The following is a 23,357-nucleotide window of genomic DNA, read 5'->3' as shown; positions in this document are numbered from 1 at the left end:
ATAGAAATGCATCATCCTCCTCAGATCCATGATACAAAGTATAATAAAAATAAATGAAACCATCCACCATACATGATATATCCATCCATCATAAAAGATATTAAATCCATCATAAAATATAACCATCCATCACAATGATACATAGATAGAATGAAAGTAAATGTAGACAAGGAAGCTCCAGCCACAATGACTATGGATAGATCTCAATGGTAAGAGTAAAAAAGCACTACCACCCAACCACATGGAACCTAAATGGCCCACTCCCACTCTGCTAAGGAGATAGTCTCAAGTCCCAAATAGGATATCAATCCAAACATCAAAAATACTCTCTAAGTCTAGGAAATCCTAAAAGTATTCTAACTCAAAGGTTCTAAGATAGGTCAACATCTAATTCCCAGAGGCACACAAGACATGTAGGGAACCTACTATATAAGGAGGTAGGTATTATCACACAAATCATGCTAGAGTTACCCTAGTAGTCTCTTACGACCATGACCCCCTAGTGATCCCTATGTGACCACTAGTATCCTCTCGTACTAACAAGGCATACTATGGATGCAAGGTCAAAACCAAGTGTTCTCTCTACTCCCATCCTAGTATGTACTAGCACTCAAGGCATGGGTGAGAACATACAAAGACTCTTATTAGGTTCATTTTAATCCCCATTTAGTGTAATTTTTTCTCTTATTAAATAACTTACAATGGGTTAACCTAGGAACCACTTAGGGCCCCAACTAGCCCCACTGCAAGCCACTTCCTGGCACTACAAGTAGATAACCTACCCTAGGCTCATAAAAGCATAAATTGAAGAATCGTATAAAATCACCTTAGTCCTATACAAGTGACTACAAAGCATCAAAAGATAATCATAATAATCACATCAATTCTCTACAAGAAACTATAAAGCATCTAAAGAATTAATACTAATTAAAGACTCATAATGGTTAAGTCAAACATGTCACAACATGACATCATAGAGAATGAAGCAAAAAAACACCTCAGTCCTTTCAAAGTGACTGGAAAGCAACCCAAGTATAACTGATCAAGGACTCAAAAAAGGTTAGGTCAAGAATGTCATACATTTTACCTCAGTTTCACAAGAGAACACTAGAAAGCAAAAATAATCAATGCATCAAAACATCTCATAGAGCATACCAGACACATTACCATGGTTGGGTTTTAAAAAGATCGAGATCAAATCAGCATAACATCACAATCACATAACCCCCAAGCCTCCGGTAGCATCCTAAGACTAGTCAAAGCTAGGTCAACCCCAAAACCCAAAGCATAGACATCACAAAGAAAACAAGATAGTCTCATAGTTTGGTTTAATTTGAAAGCATATTGTTGAATTAAATGTAAGGGTTTTAGTTTCTTGTTTAATGTATGATTTCAAGTAAATATTTTTCACAGTTCATCCTTACAATTAATATTATTAAAATAAATTATAATTAATTAATACCCAAAAGTATTTTAATAATAAATAATTAACACTTTTAATTAGTTATCATTAACTTCTTTAATAACTAATTTCTCTAAAAACTATTTAATAAAATAACTATCATTTTATTAAAGAATACAAATGACATTAATAACCATTTAATTAATCACTTACAACTATACTTTAATAATAATAATTCTTTAAAATTTATTAATTATATATTAAATATATTTAAGCTTAATAATAAATATATATTAATAAAATCATATTAACCTTTAAACAAAACATATTTATTTTTAAATTAAATTTAAATTAATAAATTAAAATTCCACATATTTTAAACTTATTAAATAATCCAATTTTTAAAAATTTTAAAAAAAAAATTTTAAAAAAAATTCAAGCAATTTTGAAATTGTTGGTCCCTTAAAGGGATGACCGATTAATAGCTTGCTGCCTAAGGCAGCTGCTGCTATGGCAGCCGCTACCTTGGTAGAGCTGAGGGAGATAAGAGTATGGGGGGGTTGGGGTGTCACTGCCCCACTTCCCCCTTTTTAATATATTAATTTTTTTAAATAATTTATAATGTTTATTATATTTTTTTTTAAAAATTTATTTTGTTTAAAATTTTATAAAACAATACCCCTCTCTAATAAATTATACATATATATATAACATTTGCAACCATAGCCTGATAGGAAAAATATAATTAACCAATCAAATTTCTAATTTCAAACATTTATTTTTAAATTTCAAAACCCTCCCTAGTTTAAAATAATGAAGTCTTTAATCTACAAAATGAGGGTCTTTGATTACTTTTCTAATCTCCACATATACAGAAGGTATTGACATGCATTCAATAATTACAATATTGAAATGTTCAAGGATTCATCATAGAGAAATTCAAATTCAAAATCCATAGGCATGAAGAAGATAGGAAATGAAATTGCTTAATTAATTCTAGCGAATAATCACAAGTGTCTACCTAGACACTGATGCTAATTGCTACACCCAAGAAAATTGTATAGAAGTTCCTCCTCTCAAAATCTCCTTCTTTCTAAAAATTCCTTCCTCTTCCAAAATTAGTGGTCAAAATTTGTGTCCCCCAAAAATGAATCATCCAATTGTGATAAAGAGTTCTCTCCTTAAATCGGGGCACTAATTATGCATTCACTCGGGAGAACTTTGTGCTCACCAGACTTCAACTCCTATTAACTTTTCTTAATCTTTTCTTTTTCTTTTTCATGCATGTTAAATTGAATTATTAAATAACTTTATATAATTTTCACTTGACTTCTCTTTTAATTAATTTATTAATTTTCAATCTCATGCGCACTTTATGCAATTAAAATATCTTTATTAAATTCACTTGTTTTATCTTTTAATTAATTTTTTATATTTTAATCTCATGCACACATCATGTGAACTTAAAAATTTTAACCATTTAATATCATTTGCACTTTTTAATTTATTTTCGAATATTAATTGATAAAATATTTATTAACTTAAATTATATATATATATATAATTAAATAAATATTATCACATTCTAAAATTATCCTTATAACTTTTACCTTCAAATTTAATTCTTTTTATTTAATTAATTTCCCAATTAATTAAATATTAAAATATCATAATAAATTTTCATTAAATTAAATCATTAATTTAATCTTTTTAATTAGACTTAATTAACAAAAAAATTACCAAAGACTCATAAAACAACATATGAAAACCCATCAAAGAAAAACGCATACAAAATCAAACTAAAGGGTTATAATCATGAATTAACATCATTTGATGCATTCAAAGGGTACTCAACTCGGATACTTGTCCTAATTATCTAGGACAAATGGCTTAAAGGTTAGGGATTTGGACTTAAGAATTTATCTCTCCTCTCTTACCATTGAGATAATGCGATAGGATACACTCATTCTAAAAATTCAAAAAAGTCGATACCTAGTACCTGCAACTTACACAAAATCCACACATGTACAAACACAATTTTTTAAGCTAAACAAGAAATGGCAAGAAGCAGTGCATCGTGTAGATCCCAACTAGCAGGTGACTACAACTCCCTTCCTTAACCACATCAAAAATTCCATACATAAAGAAAACATACACACACATCATACAAATGCAATATGGTGTAAGTATCCATAAGAGAATACATAATAATCCATTTAACTAATCATCATTAATAACTAAAAACACTGTAATAATCATCATGCATACATGAAGTATAGAGTACCAAGTAATCTCATCATAAATCAACTAAATCTGAAACAATATCTGATAATCTAAAAGTAATACTATTGAAGTTTATGAATGATCAACCCCATAGCTCCCAAGAATCACTTGCATGCAAACATCTGTTATAGTAGAGAGAGGCAAAAAGCTATGGAAGCAAGAATTGCCAAATCCATAGATGAGACATTCTTGATGAGCAAAAAAGAGATTTCTATAATCAAAATTGAATTATCTCAAGTTAACGTTTACAATAAGAGATCGTCCTTATAAATGAGATCAAAACCCTAAAAAAGGTCTAACCTAGGTTGCATCAAAACAATTAATAAGAGAATTAATTATTAGATGCCTAAAGTTTAGGTTAAGCAACTAGAGTTAATTAAGAAATATCTAATTACTCTAACAAATACTACTAAACATCAAGTATAAAACTAGCCTAAAAGAGTTTGGCCATGATAACAAAAATGCAAACTAGGGATAGGCACAACAATGCATGCATACATTAGATTATGCAATCACTTAAACTTGTAGGTTACTATCAAATCAACTTTTTAGAAATGTAAACATGAAACATAATAGATTCAATAACACATTTGACACAATGATTTAATGTGGAAACTTAATTTGGGAAAAAGCACCAGTAACATGCTACTCATTCTCACTCTTTTGAAGTGATGCCCTGTGAAAGGCCAATTCTATTAAAGGTTACAATGCACATTGTTAAATGTGATTTGGTTAAAGGATTTCAATCACCCTATTAGGAGTGAGCCCTATTAGAGAATTTTTTATCATTCACTTAGAATGGCACCCAGTTAAAGGATCTACAAATGACTATTAGGTCAAGCTTAATCCAAAGGATTTACCCTAGAATGATACAATATTAGAAAGTAATAGTAATGCTTGATCTGACAACAACATACAACACACTCGCAAAATAGAGATTGTTGTTTTAGTCATCTATTCTACTTGGCTTTTAGACTCTTCAACTTTGATAGCTTGTTCACCCTTCAAGCATCCATACTCTTAAGCCTTCTTGCTTTTCTTTCCAATGTAGCCTATTTACTTAGGTCACTAAATGAAGCAATACCCTAGACTCCTTATCTTCCTTAGGTTCTTGTATATGATAACCCTTACTTCTAACTAACCATCTCTATAAATAGAGACTTAAGATCTTTTATTGTTCATCCTCCATCATCCATTTTAGGTTTAGGTCAGATTAGGTAGCATCCAATGAATCTACCCCTCATTTCATTTTATTCTCTTCTATAAAATTCTCCTACAATCCTCTTTCAAATCACCTCAAAATGGTTCACCATGAATTCTTTGCCACCAATTCATCAAACTTATCTTCCACATACTTTACACAATCCAAGAAATCAAACTTTCCAGCTCAAATGCATCAAATTCTTGATCTTTCTCATAATATTGATACTTGGCATTAATTGGCTTCTGATGCTCAACACATACTACGTTGCTTGACATTCTCTATCAAATCATTTGGCACAAACTAAAATTTATTGATTCTTTACATCAACTAAACTTTACTCATCTTACATTGTTTCACTTGATGTACACCAAAATTAACTTTTCTTGGCTCCAACTAATTTTTGACTTGGCTTGCATTAACTTTGCTTGGCACCTACTATGCAGAATGTTAAACTTGGTAGACAAACTTCATTTAACTTGTTCTTCTAAACTTAATTAGTGTAACCAATCTTTGAAACATTAAGTATATTATCAATGCACTATAATATCACTTCTTAACTGATTCTTGTACTTTTTTTAATATCATAACTCAACCTTTCTCTAGGTGCTATTGTTACCTCATTTAATTAAAACCTCTTCATCAATCAAATAAATGTCTTACCAACAATTAGCAAGTTTGACATCAGTGACAAAACAATGATTGAAATACATTTATTATACTTGTATCAATCTATTTTCAACAAGAAACCACTATAAATTATCCACCTATCTCCTTTACTCACATATTAGATTAATTTAGTTTTCTCATCTTTATCAAAATCTTCTTTCATAGCAATATTGGAAACTTCATCATTATTTTCAGACTCATTAGTAGTTTCCTTTTCAACAATGTAACAAGATTTCTTACCTTTCTCTTTGTAGTCCTTATTTCTCATATTGTCTTAGCCATCTCTTCTTCCTTTGTACTTTCTTTCCCTTTTCTCATCATTTTCTTCTTTGTTAGGACACCTTGTAGTAATATGACCAACTTTATTACATGAAAACAAATTATAGGAAGTTTACTTTTGTATTTTCCCTTACCTCTTGAAATTCTTGCAGCCATCAATGCTTCAAGCTAATCAAGTTCATCATTAGAAGAATCACTATCACTATTCACACACTTTCCTTTTCCTTTCTTACTAATAACCAATTGAGATTTGAAAGAATATTCAATAGAAGTAGGAGTGAAATTATCAAAAGTTGAAAGTTCAAAAGAAGTAAACCTACTAATTACACATTCCAAGGTTAAGTTGTTACCAGGGGTGCATCTTAATTCTTGTATTGCAGTAATTCTAATAGCATGGATAGGAAATAAAGTTATCAATACCTTTTTAATCATAGCCTCATAATCAATCTTTCTATTTTTTCCTCTTATAGCATTTACCACCTCTTTGATTCTTCTAGAATACGAAACAATATTCTCACCTTCCATCATTCTCATCTCATCAAATTTGCCTCTCAAGCTTTTTGATTTTTCTCTCAAAATGTTTGTAATATATCCCACATTTTATTTTCAGTAGTGAAATCCTTTATGTCATATAACTTGGTATAGTGAAGGCCTGACACAATCTCCAACATAGCTTGGTTGTGTTCTTACTTCTCTTTCATATGTTGAGCTGTCAGAGGAACAATTGTTATTGCCACATATGCATTTTCTATATAGCATATTGCACCATCTCTAATTCCTACCAAATGTAATTTCATCAAACTCTATCATGTAGAGAATATATCTTTGTTCAACATTTGACACACCTCCTTTTTGTACATCTTGATCCTTAGCTCCAAGTACCTTCAAACTTTTCTCCACAAGCACCAATTCTCTGATACCAAGTGTTAGAATGTTTAGAATAATTAAGAGGGGGGTAAATCATTTATCCAAGGTCAAGATGTACCAATAAAAAATTTTAAAAATTCAACTAATCCAATTCTAAGCATTCAATAGCTCAACCTCTATAGTAAATAATCAACAATATAAACTTGTAGTCCACTATCCTTATTCTTATCAAACTTGCAGAATCTAAAACATTAGTAGTAAAACATTTCAAATTCCATCCACACAAGTTGACACTAGTATTTAACATGGAAACCCAATTTGGGAAAAACCACTAGTAGCATTTCACCAATTTTTCACTTTTTTAAAGTGAACTTTGTTTGGAGCCAACCCTATTAAAGGTTACAAAAAACACTAATTTATGTGACATTGTTCAAGGATTTAATAACCCTATTAGAAGTGGCCTTGTTAGAGGAGATTAGAAAATTTCATTAGAATGTCACCTTGATTAAAGGATTTCAATATGTATAAAATGGTTAGAAAGTAACAATAGGTTTGATCTAACAAATACAACTCTCTTTGCAAATATAGATCATAGTTCAGTTCACATGTTGATTCAGTTACTAGATTTTGTTGTCATCTTTATCTCTTGTCTACCTAGAACTCCTTCAAGAAATCATACTTAGAATCTTCACAACTCTTCTCAACCTCCAACTTAAGTTCACCAATCAATAACATCAACAATTTCTCCAACCTTCTTAGGTGTTCACTAGCTTTTATTTAGCTTGTATTGACTGCTCCTCTCCAAAATGTATTTGACACATCATTCTCAAACATCATGGTTCTCATTGCTTTTGTTACAAACCTATTTCTTCTTTCAGAAATTTCATTTTTCTTAGTAGTCTTAGGTGTTGATAGATGTTTCTTAATTCCATTCACTTTGCAAAAGGTGTTAAACTCATTTGAGATATATTCTTCACCTCTATCTGGTCTTAAACATTTAATCTTCACTCCAAATTCATTCTCAACTATATTCTTAGACAATTTAAACTTTTCAAATACCCTAGACTTTTCATTAAATAATTCTATCCACATCATCCTAGTAAAGTCATCAAAAAAAATCACAAAGTACCTGTTGGCTAGGTTTTTCGCCCTTTATAATTTTGTTACACCCTATAGTGAAAAACCCTAACTATATTTTTTTTAAATTGCAAGATTTGTTAAAACCCTAGATGAAATCTTTCAAATTTTATAAACCATTTTTTTTGTGCCCTAGCCCTCAAAATAGTGGAAAGTACTATATTATTAATCATGCAAGAAGCCCATATCCTAAGTTTTAATTCTTACATTTTCCCATAATTTATTTTTTAATTGATTTTCACAAAATAAAAACCCTTCACTTTAAGTAGTTCTGTAACTGTGGTTATTTCCTAAGTATTTAGAAAAATGTCTTAACCATGATGGTTTATTTCTACCAACTCTTGATCTTGGGAAGATTAATGATGAGCACATGCCTGCAAAATGAAGTTGCTCAAAGTTTATGGAATGTAGGCAAGTGCCTTTGTGCCATGTAGCATTTCATGATGTTAACTCATTTATTGCACTACAAAATCCCAAAGTTGTTATAACTTTTTAGAGCTATCAGTGACTGTCAAAGCATGTTCAAATTTATAGCAATTTCATTGGTCAAGCTAAGTAGTGGGGTCACTTTTGGGTATCATATCATTGAGCCATTGATCTTGGGAAGATCAATGGTAGGTGTATTATCACTTCATGAAGATGCATGAAGTTTATCTAATGCAATAAAGTGTCCACTTGATACATAGAATTTGATGAAGTCATGGGCCCACAAGTTTAAAAGGTAGCAATGCAGTATGTAAAGTTGGTGACTATTAAAACACATTGGAAAAAGGAAGTTCATATATTGGTTGACTTTTCTAACTGGATTTAAAAGGCATGATTTGTATACACTGTTGATCTTGGGAAGATCAATAGATAAAAAATTCCCACTACACAAAAATGACAAAACTTTAGCCGAAGCAGGGAAGTGTCTACTTGCCATGTGGACAAGTGGGACCACTTACTTAGAAGGTTTCCTAGTAATGCCAGGGTGGAAAAGAATGATGATATGAAACATGAAGATTGGTGGGATGGTCAATGTGTTTTCCAAGGTGGTGGATGAGTGTACCAATCGGGCTATAATTTTAAAGTTGTAATGGTTTTCATGATCATTGATCTTTGGAAGATCGACGAACTGCCTACTATGTGAAAGTGCTTTGACTTTACAAAATGTGGGAACATGCCATGTTGATACATGGAAATTTCTTAAAAAGGAGTTAATGTAATGTTTTAAATTTTAAAGTAAGCCATCTTATGCTTGATGATCAATGGTTAAAATTTAAACTTCATGGCATGGCACAAATTTTTGACTATTGTAGCATTAACTTTGATCGATGCCACTTTGTGTGATCTTAATGCGAAGATAAAATTTGCAGTTCTCCATTATTGAGCCATAAGATTGTAGAATTATCAGAGTACAAACATTTCTAGAGCTAGGGAAAGAATTTTTCAAGGTTTTTAGAAATTTGTAGAGTGATTTATAGAGATAAAAAGACAAAAAAGAGTGGGTAAGTTATCTAAAATTCTACAAATTAAGACGCTATAATTGTATTAGGGTCAATTGCAAACAATGCCTCCATGCAAGGATTTTTCTTTAAAAGTAGACTACTTGAAGAGGTTAGTTCATGATGATTTTTTAGAACAAATGTCACTATCAATGAATGAATTGGCTAGAAGTAAAGAATTGATTCTGAAAAGCCCCAGGTTACTAGTTAGCAAGGGTTTCTATGATAAAGAAAATTGGTTGAGGGATGTAGATGTGTCTATAGGAGGTTTAGAATTTTTTAAGAAATGATTTGTTAAAAGGAAATTGGACACTCCAATAAGCAATGTATGGGAATTTGATATAGGTAAATTGATTATCCCTGGAGTCTTCTTTTATGATGATCTATTGGAAAACATGGCCAATAAGTATGATCCAATCACTAGGGTTGTAAAGAACCATTTAGGGGATAACCTTTTTAGGGTTTTACCTAATCTAATCAAAGAGGTTTTCAAGTTAAACCTCAACCATGCTATTCATGAGAAAATTGACATGGAAGACCTTCAGGCCAAATATGATGCACAAAGGGTATATGTAAGGGGAGGGCCATTGTAGTAACGCTTTGTTCAATTTGGGTCATTGCCTTTAGTCACAAAAAACACCCTTGAGTCCTTATTGAAAAATATTTTAATCCTAGGGCATAGGACTTATATTTCTCTCTTTGCAAAATCTTTTGTATGGATGAGAAAGATAACATACTAGGCTCTATTGTCCTTATTATTGCTCAAACTCTTCCATATGGAATGAGCTCAGTTCTTATCTTTGCTATCTTCTTAGCTAAACATATTCATAATGTTAGGCTAAAGTTAACAAGCCTTTCTACTGGTATTCAATGTTAATGTATATCTATTTATAAAAAAGAGTTACCATTTTCTCCAAGGAGATGAAACTAGAATTGGAAAGAGATGGAGAAAGACTCTTGTTTTAGTTATGGAGTGCAAACATGACATGGGAGGTAACTGACGCTAGTTTTTAAAGATTTGACAGGTATTTTTCCTCAAGGCTCAGATTATTGTTGAGAGGAGATAGCCCTAGAATACTATAGTCATTATTGGAATTAATAAGGCCTAACGATCATGCACAAGGACTATTTGCGAGCCATAATTGGTTGGATATCATTCCCTATGTTGTCTCTATTTTTTTTAGGGTTTATGGCTTTTTGGGAAAGGCACATGTGCTACCATATTAAGTACCTTTGAAAGTAGGGATTTTAGAGTTGTTGGATTAGTTGAGGAGAGAGATTTACTTGTTAAATCTAAAGGAACTTTCTTTCTAATAATTACTATCATTCATAATTTTGTGTTTGTTAAAAAGGGATGGAGAAAACTAGGAAAACTTTTAGATAAATATCAAATGGCCAAATCCCATACTTATTTTTTTGATTTAGAGGGATTCTACGACCTCCTTAGAGAAAGGAGTAAGGCTAAGGTTTAGATACAAACCATATATTTTTATGACGATATAATCAAAAATAAGTTCTCATTGCAAGAACAAGAAGTTAGAAAAGAAAAATGGGTAGTTTATAGTAAAGTATTAGACTTTATCAATGTTTTTTAGCCAAAATATGATCCCTTAGCAGATAAAAAATATTGGGGCATGGGATCATGAAAACATTAAATGAGAAGAAAGATATCATAAAAAAAGCATACCGAGACAAGGCTATTAAGATGGAGAGAAGACTAGCTAGCAAAATGATTGTGACCCTGAGGCAATATACATTGCAAAGAAAGGTTGGGTATGTAGTGGCCTAGAACATACAATATGTTCCTCCATACAAGAGGCCAAGTTCTGAAAGCCCTCTTGACACACATGTCCCTAAGAAGTAGAGAATAAATCAAGTTTCATCTTCTCATGTAGGAGAATATTCACCATCTAAGACTCCACTTAGAATAGATGATGAAGCATCTCCGAGAGAATAGTTGAGGCAAATTGGATAGGAAGGGGACATTGTGATTACAATTGTTGATATTTAAGGAGGAGTACCTAAAGAGCCTCATGTGCCATCTTTTGATCTTACTATTGTTGATTATAGAGGTAAAGAAATAGACCCTATGATTGTGAAGGCTTCTCAAAAATTCATTGATGATGAAAATTTTGTCAAAACTAGAGCCTTTTCCTAATTTATTTGGAGAAGAAACATTGGTAATTTTGAAAGTAAGTAAAAATCAATAAAAGTAGAGCAACCAAATAGGCTAGACTCTAAGATTGACAAGGAAGTCAAAGATAACTTTATGGAAGAATTTGCACAACTAACCCTTGAAGGGGGAAGACAACTTTTGAGAGACTCGAGAATTCTAATGACATAGAAAATGCTATAGTTTTTTTATTCTATTAGAAAGGAAAAGGATACTCAATTTAAAACTAAGGAGGAAATCATATAGGCACATAAAGGAATAAAATACTGCAATGATCACTAAGCACTGGTGATATGGTCAATTGAAAAGAGGGACAAAAGCAAGTTACAAGAAGTTTCTAGTGTTGAGCATATAGGAAGCATTATGATGTATAGATTAGATGAGGTAGATAGTGAGAAAGTGTCTAAAATGACTAGGGAGATGATGGACTTTAGGTTGGTAGTTTTTGAAAAGGATAAATGTAAATTCTTGGAACTCAATGCCAGGTTTGAAGAAATATTAAAAGCATGTGAGGAGAGAGGAAACTAGATACATTACCTGGAGACTCAAGTGGATCAAATGGATGAACAATTAGGAAAGAGAAAAGTGGAAGAGTCAATCAAGCCCCAAATTACTTATCCTCACTCCCTAGTTGGACCATTCAAGTCAACTCCTATCATAAAGTTACCTGATACCCCAAAGAGGCTAGAGTTCTATATTACTAAGGAATTTGAAGAAGAAAAGAATGAACTCTAGAACCTACTTATAGAATTAAATGATTTATATGAAGATAAAAATAGGAAGACAATCTTATATTTAGTAGATAATATTGATTGGCCAACATTCCATGAGCAATTGGTGAAAATAATAAACATGTGGGAAGAAATAAAAGATGGTGAAGATGCTTTAAAGCCCATGATGAATAAATGGGGTGGTAGAGATAAGGATGTCACCCTCTTGTGTGTCTAAGTTATTAGTCTATCCTTTGAACAGATAGAAAAAACATTTAATATGACTAATGATTTGTTTGATTTTGATGAGAAAAGAGTTGTAGTTCAAAAAAGTTAATAATTTGTCTCTCTAAATTTTTAGGTGAGGAATTTGAACTCTTTCCCCATGTACTTAAAAATATAGATAAAATAAAAGACAAGAAAGAATGAGGCAAAGAATTAGATGATCTATTGTGCTAATGAATAAATGGAGTCATAAGTGAAAAGCGACATTTTCTATGGGCAATGACAAATGAGGAATTTGTTAAAGTGTAGTTATTTTATGATTCCATCAGGGAAGAATTTTTTATCAAGAAAAAATGTGAGGTCTTGAGTTTTGATTGACTTCATGACACAATTTTCAAAACATGGATGGAGGATTTTGTACATGCAAATAAAATGGAAATAGAAGAAGATGATGTTGACCGACCATGATGAGAATCAAGCAATTGATACATCAGTGCATGCAAAAGAAGACAAAGAAGAATAACCAACTTTAGTGATAAGCATAGTGGTCCCAACTGATGATATGGAAACTAAGGAATTAGATATAATAGTTTTTTTAATAGTACATGATGATGTGAATGGAGAGCCTTGAGTTGAAGTAAGTCTGCAACAAGAAAAGCTAGATACATCACAAACAAACCTATTGGCTACTTCTTCTAAGGAACAACAATAGTAATAAAGCCAATCATTAACTTCTCATCAGCAAAGAAATGCAACAAAAGGTGAAACATAAGTTGTCCCTATAGGAGAATATTCATGATGTAAAGCATTTTATTGCACCTAAATTTATATCATTTATGATAGTAGCAATGTAAATATCTATTCTATCCTAATGATAGCTGTCAATTTCTTTATGCCTAAAGCTTGTTGCATCTCACATTATATAAGTGAGATTTTAGGGCTAGAGAAAGGGGTCTGAGTCATTGCACCATTTTTAGTTTTACTAACCTTTGTTTGGTCTAGTTATCTTGATATGAACTCTTTGATGCATTTTATCTATAAATTCTGAGAATACATTTTCATTCATGATTATGATGTCTTATTTTGAGTTGTTCTGAGTATTGTCTAATGTTGTACTATTTTTGAAGAAGATTAATGCAAAGATGAAACTATCCCCATTATCTTTTTTCTTTAAATATTGTCTCCATTCTTAGTGACTAGTTATTTTGAGATTGTGTGAATAAATCTTGTTCAGTTTAATGCAACTAGAATAAGTTATGTGTCAACTCATTATTGTTGTTGATTCAATGAATTGAGTAAATGCTTCAATGGATATGATAGGATATCCAAGTAGTAGGAAGGATTTATGTAAGAATGAGTTGTACAGATAATTCCTGATTATATTGGTTGTAATGAAGTCAATTAGATCAAGAAATTGGATAGACTCTGAATGCTAATGGATGAGGCATTGATCAACCATTTCAGTGAGCATATAGAAAGATCATAGATAAATGTTATAAAAACATCTAAAAATAAAAATAAATTTTACTTTAAATGTTTGAAGAATGTCAAAGATGGTCGACACTTGTTTACATTTAACCTCTAAGTCTTAGTTAGCTACTATTGACTAGAATTATCTATAGATCTAAGAAGAATTGTGACCAATATGCTATAAGGGATGAGTATTGTTATAAAATGTCACGGAATGAATGAAATGTGAATGTAATATTAGGTTATGAATATTTTAACCCTTAGGTGCACCTACTTTAGTTTTGCAAAGCCAAAAGAGTAGAAAATCTTGTATGATTTTGTTGAAGTTGGGTCCAAATCTGAAGAGCATATAGTTGTTTATAGGAAGTAGCTAGTCCTTAGGCTAGTATGATCTTTAGCATCTTTGTATTAAGTTTTTTGTTGCTTAGTAGTGGCAAAACACCAACAATACCTTTCACCATAGAATCCTCTTGTTCTAGTAGGACCACTCAGATACATTTGAACAATATCCAATTTCTATGTTGTAGAGAACTTCTTTCTAGGAAAGGAACTTTTATTGTACTTAACCATAACACATTCTTTGCACACAACATTATTAGGCTTCACAATTTTATGTAAATCTCTAACAAAAAATGTATTATTGGCCTTGAAAATATTATCAAAGTTTATATGAGAAAACCTTTTTGACCACAACCAACTTTTATTCACTTTTGCAACCAAACATGTCATCTATTTAGGGTTCAACTAAAAAACATTACCTCTAGAATTTGTACTAGTACCAATCAGCTTACCATATTTATCCTTGATAATACATGTCTTCTCTATGAATTGTAACTAATATCCCTTATTAAACAACTATCCAACACTCAATAGATTATTCTCTAATCCATCAGTAAAATAGACTCTCCACCAAGATTAATGGATCCTATTCTCTTGATATGACAAGTTGCATTGTTACCAACTCTGACAATCCCTCCATCATGACTACTAAACTTAAAAAATTTATTCATTTCACTAGTCATATGATGTGAAAAATGACTATATATAATCCAATCATCTTTCTTTTAAACTTTAAAAAAAAAGGGCTTTCTCTTCTTTGAATTCTTCTTTTATAGCTACAAATCTTAACTCATTAGCACTTTCACTCTGGACCCTTTCATCAGGTTCATCATCTTCATTTGCATACAAATAATCTCTAGGCCTTATAGACTTGAAATTATACTTATATCTTTTCTCTCTTTTAGGGAACTTAGAAGTATAATGGCCTAATTTATTGCAAGTCCAACATTTAAAGATTCTCTTATCATCTGGCAATTCCTTCTTAAATTCTCTTGTCCTCCTCAGATCTAGATATGTTGCTGCTAGCATAGTCTCTAGTAGTGTTTGCACTTCTTGACAAGGAAGGGTGAACACTTAATATACTAAAAGTTGTTTCCATTGTACTAAAATCTCCAAATTGCTTCAAGCTCACTTCACTTGCTTCCAATATTCCAAGAAGAGTCTCTTTGGTAAAATTCTCAGTGCAAGGTATCATGTACTCAATCATCAATGCTATTTGCTTGAATGGTGGTGTCAAGGTTTTCAAGATCTTCCATATAATATCATATTAATCTTTAGATCCATTAAAAGACTTAATTCCTAAAATAGTTTCTAATATTCTATCAATATAGCTTCTTATAGATTCATCTTCCATCATCTGAGCATCTTGAAACAAACATATCCAATTTTTTAATATAATTCTCTTAGCATGTGCATCACCTTCAAAGGTAGATTCTAAAGCTTTCAAAGTTTCATGAGATGTCTCTAAGGATTTTACTAGATTGTATTCATTTTTTAGGAAGGGCTAACAATAATACTTTTCTAGAAAGCATATTGCACATAAATAGATCTCTTTTAGCTTCATTGCATTCTTCAAGTTTTAATTCTTCCACAATCTTCTTTCCATTCTTCATCATTAGACAGTATTCTAGACCAATAAATATAAAATGAGTCTTCGTCTTCTCTTTCTAGTTTTCATACTTAAATCCATTAAATTTAGGACTTCCCTCATGAAATGACCCACCATTGATCTCCTTAAGTTGTTAAAATTTTCCCTAAAGGACATAATTCTTTGATACCAATTGTTTAAAAGTAAATTCAACCAAGATAACTAAGAGTGGGGGAGGGGGGGTGATTTAGTTATCTATTCAATATAACTTTTATGAACCTTAATAAACCTTAATCATGTGAAAAATATAATAAACAACCATAAGAGAAACACATATAGAATAACACTAGATATGTTAACTAAGAAAATCCTTGATCAGAGGGAAAACCCCAATGGGGATGGTACCCAAAAAATGATGAACTAATATAAAAGTTCCTTGTAAGAGGATGGACTCTATTAGGAGCCAGTGAGATACATTTAGTACATATTAGTCCTTGTTAGGAGACTTTGAATCCCTATTTGAACATTCCAACCCTAGTAGGAGTTGTAGAAGGAAGATGGACCCACTATACAAATAGTTTCAAAGGAAAGACCACCAAACACATTTTCTAACTAATCTTTGTATTATTCATTGTAGAAATGAAATAACTAGATCTCCTTCTTTTTCCTACTAACTAGACCAAACCTCTTCAAATCTCAATACCAGATCTTCAAAATTGCATCACTCTTATTTGTTTGATTTTTTACATACATTTACCAACTTCTCATATCCAATATAATTTGTCTTTCTTTTACACACATTACAGACTTCATCACAATGAAAATAACCTTTCTTTATACCATATCCTCAAAATAATTTACTAAAATAGCCTTGAGGATTTTCCAATTAATTATAGTAGGATCTCATTAAGATATTACAATGCATACATATTTTCATAGTTACAAATCACTATTAGCTCATTGTAAATACAACTTCTCACACATATGACCTCTAACTTCACACACTCACTAACATCATCATCAGGTTTTCTATTGTCTATAATGCCCCGCCAAGGGATCCAAGAATTAATCTAAAATATCGCTAAGTTTTCCCAACAATTTTTTTTTAAACATGAAATATAAACCATTCACAACTTATACATAGTAATGGAAGCAATGGCAATAATTCAAATAAAAGTAAACATAACATACACAATAGATTACATTATTCATGAATCCCTTAATGTTGTATCACATCTAAATTAAGTATTCATCTAACATCACATCCTTAGCAATGATACATCCAAAGTTCTTAAACAATATTACAAGTGTCTTTTTTTGTAATTACATTTTAGATTGCTCAATCATCCACTGTACATGTCACAAGGTATGAAAGGCTTAAAAGAATAAACATATGTGAAATAAGTTACATTCCCATCCTAGTTCTCATCCATGATGCAATAACATAAATGAAACCACATGTCATACATGATACATCATCTGAAAAGATATAAACATCCATCATAAAAGATAACCATTTATCACAAACAAAAATAACTAAGTGCACAGTTCCTCCCAATCATAAATAGCATCATTGGACCATTGTGGATCCTAGCCATCCCTCTGTGCATAACATTCCAAATCACCGAAGAGATCATCGGTATTAACATAGTATGAATGTCACTCCTAAATCATACTACATCATATGTAGAAAGTAATCTAACATGCAAATATAAGCATAAGATAACATCATCTAACATATGCTAATCATCAATGAAAGAAACATACCAGTAAATACATCCATCATAAGGAATATCATCTATCATAATGCTCCAAGAATAGAATGAAGATAAATACCAACCAAGAATACTCCAGCCATGGTGTCTCAATGGATCTCAAATGATAAGAGTGGAAAAACACTACCACCCGACCATGTGGTACCGAAGTGGTCCACTCCCACCGTGCTGAGGAGATAATCTCAAGTCCCAAACAGGCTATCCAAATCACATAGCATAAATACTCTCTAAGTTTAGGAATCCTAAAAGTATACTAACTCAAAGGTTCCAATCACAAAACTGACATATAATTCTCAGAGGCACACAATGACATGTAGGAAACCTACTCTGCAAGCAGGAAAGTGTCATCGCATATATCATGTACAAGTTACCCTGGCAGTTAGCTAAACTCCACAGGTTCATACTGATCCTCATGCGGCCACTAGTATCCTCTCATACTGATGAGGCATACTATGAAATGCAAGGTCGCAACCATGTGTTTTCTCTACTCCCATCCTAGTCTGTACAAGCACTCGAGGCATGGGCGAGAACCAAAACAATTATCTTTTTAGGTTCATTTAATCCCCATTTAGTGTGTAAATGTTATCACTTATTAACCAAACTTACAATGAGTTACCCTAGCAGTCACTTAGGGCCTCGTCCCCCATTGCAAGCCACTTCTTGACACTACAAGTAGATAACCTACCCTAAGCTCATGGAATCATAAAATCACCCCAGTCCTATACGAGCGACTGGAAATAAAATCCAAAAGATAATCCATACAAAGAATCATCAAATATCCATGATAAAAGCATCAAATATCCACAATAAGAATCATCCAATCTCCATGAGCATCTGAAAAACATCTATAGAAAATCATGACCACAACAGTTCTCTATTGGCAACTGAAGGCATCACTAATAATCATAAGTATCCATTGGTTCTCAATAACCAAAATATATCTCAAAATCATACTGATCAAAGACTCCAAAATGGTTGAGTCAAAACATGTCACAACATGACATCATCAAGAAATAAATCAACACTTAAGTCCCATCATGGTGACTAGAAAATAATTCAAGGATAATTGATCGATGACCCAAAAATATAGTTAAGTCAAGTGTCTCATACATAAGAATCTCAACTATAACAATCAGTAATTACAAAAATTACATAGAGCATTCCATCACATAACCATGGTTGGGTTTATAAAGATTGAGACCAAATAAGATCAACATGCCATCATATCTCATAACCCCTGAGCCTTTGGTAACAACCTAAGATTGGTCAACACTAGTCAACCCAAAAACCCAAAACAAGAAGCATAGAGAATACACAATGCAAACACATTGATGGAGGAGCATCCAGAGGTATAAGGGCAATCCTGTGTCACCCAAAAAAATGTACTTAGACTTAGTTTCTATTTCATGTGTTTTCATTTTTGGATACCCATTTGGGTCAAATAAAGGTTCCAACTCTCACAGTTCCACTATCAGTGTGCTAAAAAATCCTTAAAAAATAGGAGCATGTAATTGGGCCATTATTTTGGTAAACTAGAAGGTGTGAATTGGCTAGATGAATGTAATTGTGATTTAGAGCATTCTAGAAAAATAATCAAGTCAAAAGGCTCCACGATTTGAAAGTTATTGCAGTTTTTCAAGTTTTGGAGACCTCCTAAGAATGCTCCAAAGTCAGGTTAGGGGCATTAAATGACCTTGAAAAGGGTCAAAAATGGGGAATGAGAAAAGCTCCTCCATGGGGCTATAGAGCGCTTCGAGAGCTTTCCAAAAATGTAAACGGTTCGTCAATCGGAGCTACGATTCAAAAGTTATGCCTCCCGAAAGTTTGGTTACCATTTCTGGATTCTTCTAGATTTGTGCTGACTTCTACCGCAGCTTCTGGAACTTTCTATTTGGTCGGTGGATGCTGACTAGATTTTTGGCATCGTAAAAGGTAGTTCGGAGTGGAGTTTGAGAGGAGGTACTGAAAGGAGAAATTATCTCTAGATTTATGCTATTGTAAGCCCTTAGGGCATATTTTGAAGTTTATTTTCCTGTACTATTTGTACTAGCTTATTTTCTCAGTTAATATAATTTTCCCTTTTCTATTGTGTCCATTTTTTTCTTGGGTTGTGTCCCCATCAAGTGGTATTAGAGCTGGTTTTCCTGAGTGTGTAGATAGAGCGCTGACTGTGAGGCAGTTTGCACCAGGATTGTGTGGTTATGGGATCAAGTTAGAAGATGCCTCCACAAAGAGAGCATGGTGGAAGGGCTAGAGCTATTAATCCTGAGTAGGTTAGAGCCATCCAAAGGTAGGTGCAGGCATTGCAAGAGGAGTTTCATAGAGGAGCAAATGTTGCCGCAGGTGATGACAGTGAGGATGAGAATGAAGAAGAAGTAATGGAACTAGAAGGGGAATTTGATGGGGAAGTGATGACAGTGAGGATGAGAATGAAGAAGAAGTAATGGAACCAGAAGGGGAATTTGATGGGGAAGTTCTAAATCATGCAGAGGAAAGGCTTTTTAGGGCCATTACTAAGTTTGGGAAAAGACCTACAATTGAAGTGGGTGTATTTTCAGGAAATCTGAAACCAGATGAGTTGATCGATTGGATCAATGAACTCAAGAATACTTTGAGTATGAGGATATTAGGGATCCAAATAGGGTTAAGTTTGAAAAGGTCAAACTGAAAGGCCATGCCAAAATCTGGTGGCAAGAGGTCCAATTGGAAAGAAACAGAAGAGTAAAGGAGAAGATCACAAAATGGGATCGCATGGTGGACAAGTTGAAGAAGCAGTTCATTCCTGTGGACTACAAGCTTGATTTGTTTAAGAAGATGCATGGGTTAAAGCAAGCAGGAAGATCAATCCAAGAATATACAGAGGAATTTTACCAACTCTTAATTAGAGTGAGGCATGCAGAAGCAAATAAGGAGAAGGTTTCTCGTTATATCAGTGGGTTGTGACCTAGCATCCAGGAGGAATTAAGTCTAGTAAGAATGACCAGTGTTGAAGAGGCATACCAGTTCACCCTACGAGTTGAAGAGAAGCTAAATAAAAGGTTTGAAGGAAGACAAAGAGGGCATGGTCAAGGAGGAAGGGGAAGCGGTAGATCATTTGGAGGCCGCAATGAAACCCAAAAGAAAAATGAAGATGTGGGTACTAGCAGGAACCAGAGGAATGAGGGTTTCAACCGCTCCCACGATCAAGACTTTGGAAATTAGAGAGGAAGAGGTAGAGGACGTGGACAAGGAAGAGAAGGCTTCTGTGGTACCTGTTTCCATTGCAATGAAGAAGGTCATCGTGCCTTTGAATGCCCTCAACGACAAGGAAGGATAGATAGGAGAGCTGAGGGCCAAGCTAGGGTTGCTCATATGGATGAGAATGCATAATCATCACATTTAGAGGATGAAAAAAGAGGAGAGACCTTGGTAAATGAAAGAGTCCTACTAAGTGGTGAGATTGAACCAGGACAACGGAGGAGTTTGTTCCGTACCAGATGCAAGTGTGAGGATAAATGTTGTGACATGATCATTGATGGTGGTAGCACTGATAACTTGGTATCAGAAGAGATGGTCTCTAAGCTGAAGCTCAAAAGGGAGAAACATCCCCAGCCCTATCGGATTGCTTGGGTAAAAGATGATCATAAGGTCCTGGTAAGTGAACAATGTTTAGTAAAATTCAAAATTGGGAGTTACCATGATGAAGTTCTCTGTGATGTTATTTTGATGGATGTTTTCCATCTATTGTTGGGTAGACCATGGTAGTTTGATAGACATGCAGTACATGATGGACATGCAAACACATACTCTCTGGAAAAGGATGGAGTTCGCCACAAATTGAAGCCCATGAAAAAGGAAGGTGAAAAAGTATGTAGCAGTGCTAGGATTTGTCTTGTTGATGGAAGGAAGTTTTTAGATGGCATGAAACATCAACATATGTGCTATGCTTTGATTCCTAGGAAAGATAAAGAAGGTAGTAGTGAAATACCACTTGAAGTTTTAGATTTACTAGGGGAGTTTGGAGATATTATCTCTGATAATTTTCCAGATGGATTGCCACCAATAAGGAAAATCAATCATCAGATAGATCTGATTCCAGGAGCTAGTTTGCCTAACAAGGCTGCTCATAGGATGACTCCTACTGAAACAGAGGAGCTAAATAGACAAGTTTAGGAGCTATTGAGGAAGGGCTTGATTCGAGAGATCCTGAGTCCATGTGCAGTACCTACAGTACTCGCACCAAAGAAGGATGGAGAGTGGAGGATGTGTACAGATTCTCAAGCTATAAATAGGATAACCATCAAGTACCAGTTTCCTTTGCTAAGGATGGATGATCTTATGGACTGCTTGAGTGGAGCTCAGTACTTCACAAAGATAGATCTGAAGAGTGGTTATCACCTGATATGGACTCGAGAAGGAGATGAGTGGAAAACAGCCTTCAAGACCAAGGAGGGTCTTTATGATTGGTTAGTCATGCCCTTTGGATTGACAAACACCCCAAGCACCTTCATGCGGCTCATGAATGAGGTACTTAAGAAGTTCTTGGGAAAATTTGTTATTGTTTATTTGGATGATATTTTAGCTTTTAGCAAAATTTTGGAAGAACATTTACTGCACATTCATAGTATCCTTGAAAGGCTAAGGGAAGAGAAACTATTAATTAATCTGAAGAAGTGTATCTTTGCAAAAGGGGAGTTAGTCTATTTGGGGTTTGTTATATCACCTAAAGGTCTCAAAATGGATCTAGAGAAGGTAAAAGCCATCTTGGAATGGCCTACTCCGAGGTCTGCTACTGAGGTAAGATCATTTCATGGTCTAGTTAGTTTTTATAGGAAGTTTATTAAGATTTTCAGTGGCATATGTGGACCCCTAACTGATACAATAAGAGGGGATAGAAAAGAGTTCAAATGGACTACAACAGCTGTGAGAAGTTTTGAATTGCTGAAGAAGAAGGTAACAGAACAACCTGTGTTGGCACTTCCAAATTTTAGAAAGGTTTTCCAGGTGGATTGTGATGCTAGTGGCAGCACTATTGGGGTTGTATTAAGCCAAGAAGGTAAGCCTATTGCATATTTTAGTGAAAATTTGAATGATGCAAAGAAGAAGTATTATGTTTATGATCAAGAGTTCTATGCAATAGTTCAGGCCTTAAAGAAATGGAGGCATTATTTATTGCCCAAGGAATTTGTTTTGTATACTGATCATCAGGCATTACAGTACCTAAATAGCCAAGGTAAATTGAATCAGAGGCATATGAAGTGGGTAGAGTTCTTGCAGATCTATACATTTGTGTTGAAGCATAGAAGTGGAAAATCTAATAGGGTTGTAGATGTACTAAGTAGGAGACAGTTGTTTCTTACAGTAATGTAGGTTGAAGTAGTTGGGTTTGATGAACTCAAGAATTTGTACCCTGAGGATCCTAACTTTGTTGAAGCATGGAAAGCTTGTAAAGAACCTATTGTTGTAGATAGAACCAAGTGGTTAGACTATTTGATTCAGGAAGGCATGTTGTTCAAAGGTAGTCAATTGTGCATTCCAAGGAGTTCCATGAGGGAAAATCCGATTAAGGAGAAACATAGTGGAGGGATGGTAGGACATTTTGGTCAAGATAAGACCATTGCCATTCTGAGAGAACATTATTTTTGGCCTCAAATTTCACAGGATGTGAAGAAGTTTGTACAGAGTTGCCAGGGTTGTCAAGTTGCCAAGGGGTTTAGTCACAATACTGGCCTATGTCAGCCATTGCCTATTCCATCAAGGCCATGGGAGGACATAA

Source organism: Cupressus sempervirens, chromosome 1 (genome assembly GCF_028749045.1).
Source record: "Cupressus sempervirens isolate cs-2001-9-10 chromosome 1, ASM2874904v1, whole genome shotgun sequence".
In the NCBI taxonomy this organism is placed as follows: Eukaryota; Viridiplantae; Streptophyta; class Pinopsida; order Cupressales; family Cupressaceae; genus Cupressus; species Cupressus sempervirens.
This window is presented reverse-complemented; position numbering follows the sequence as displayed.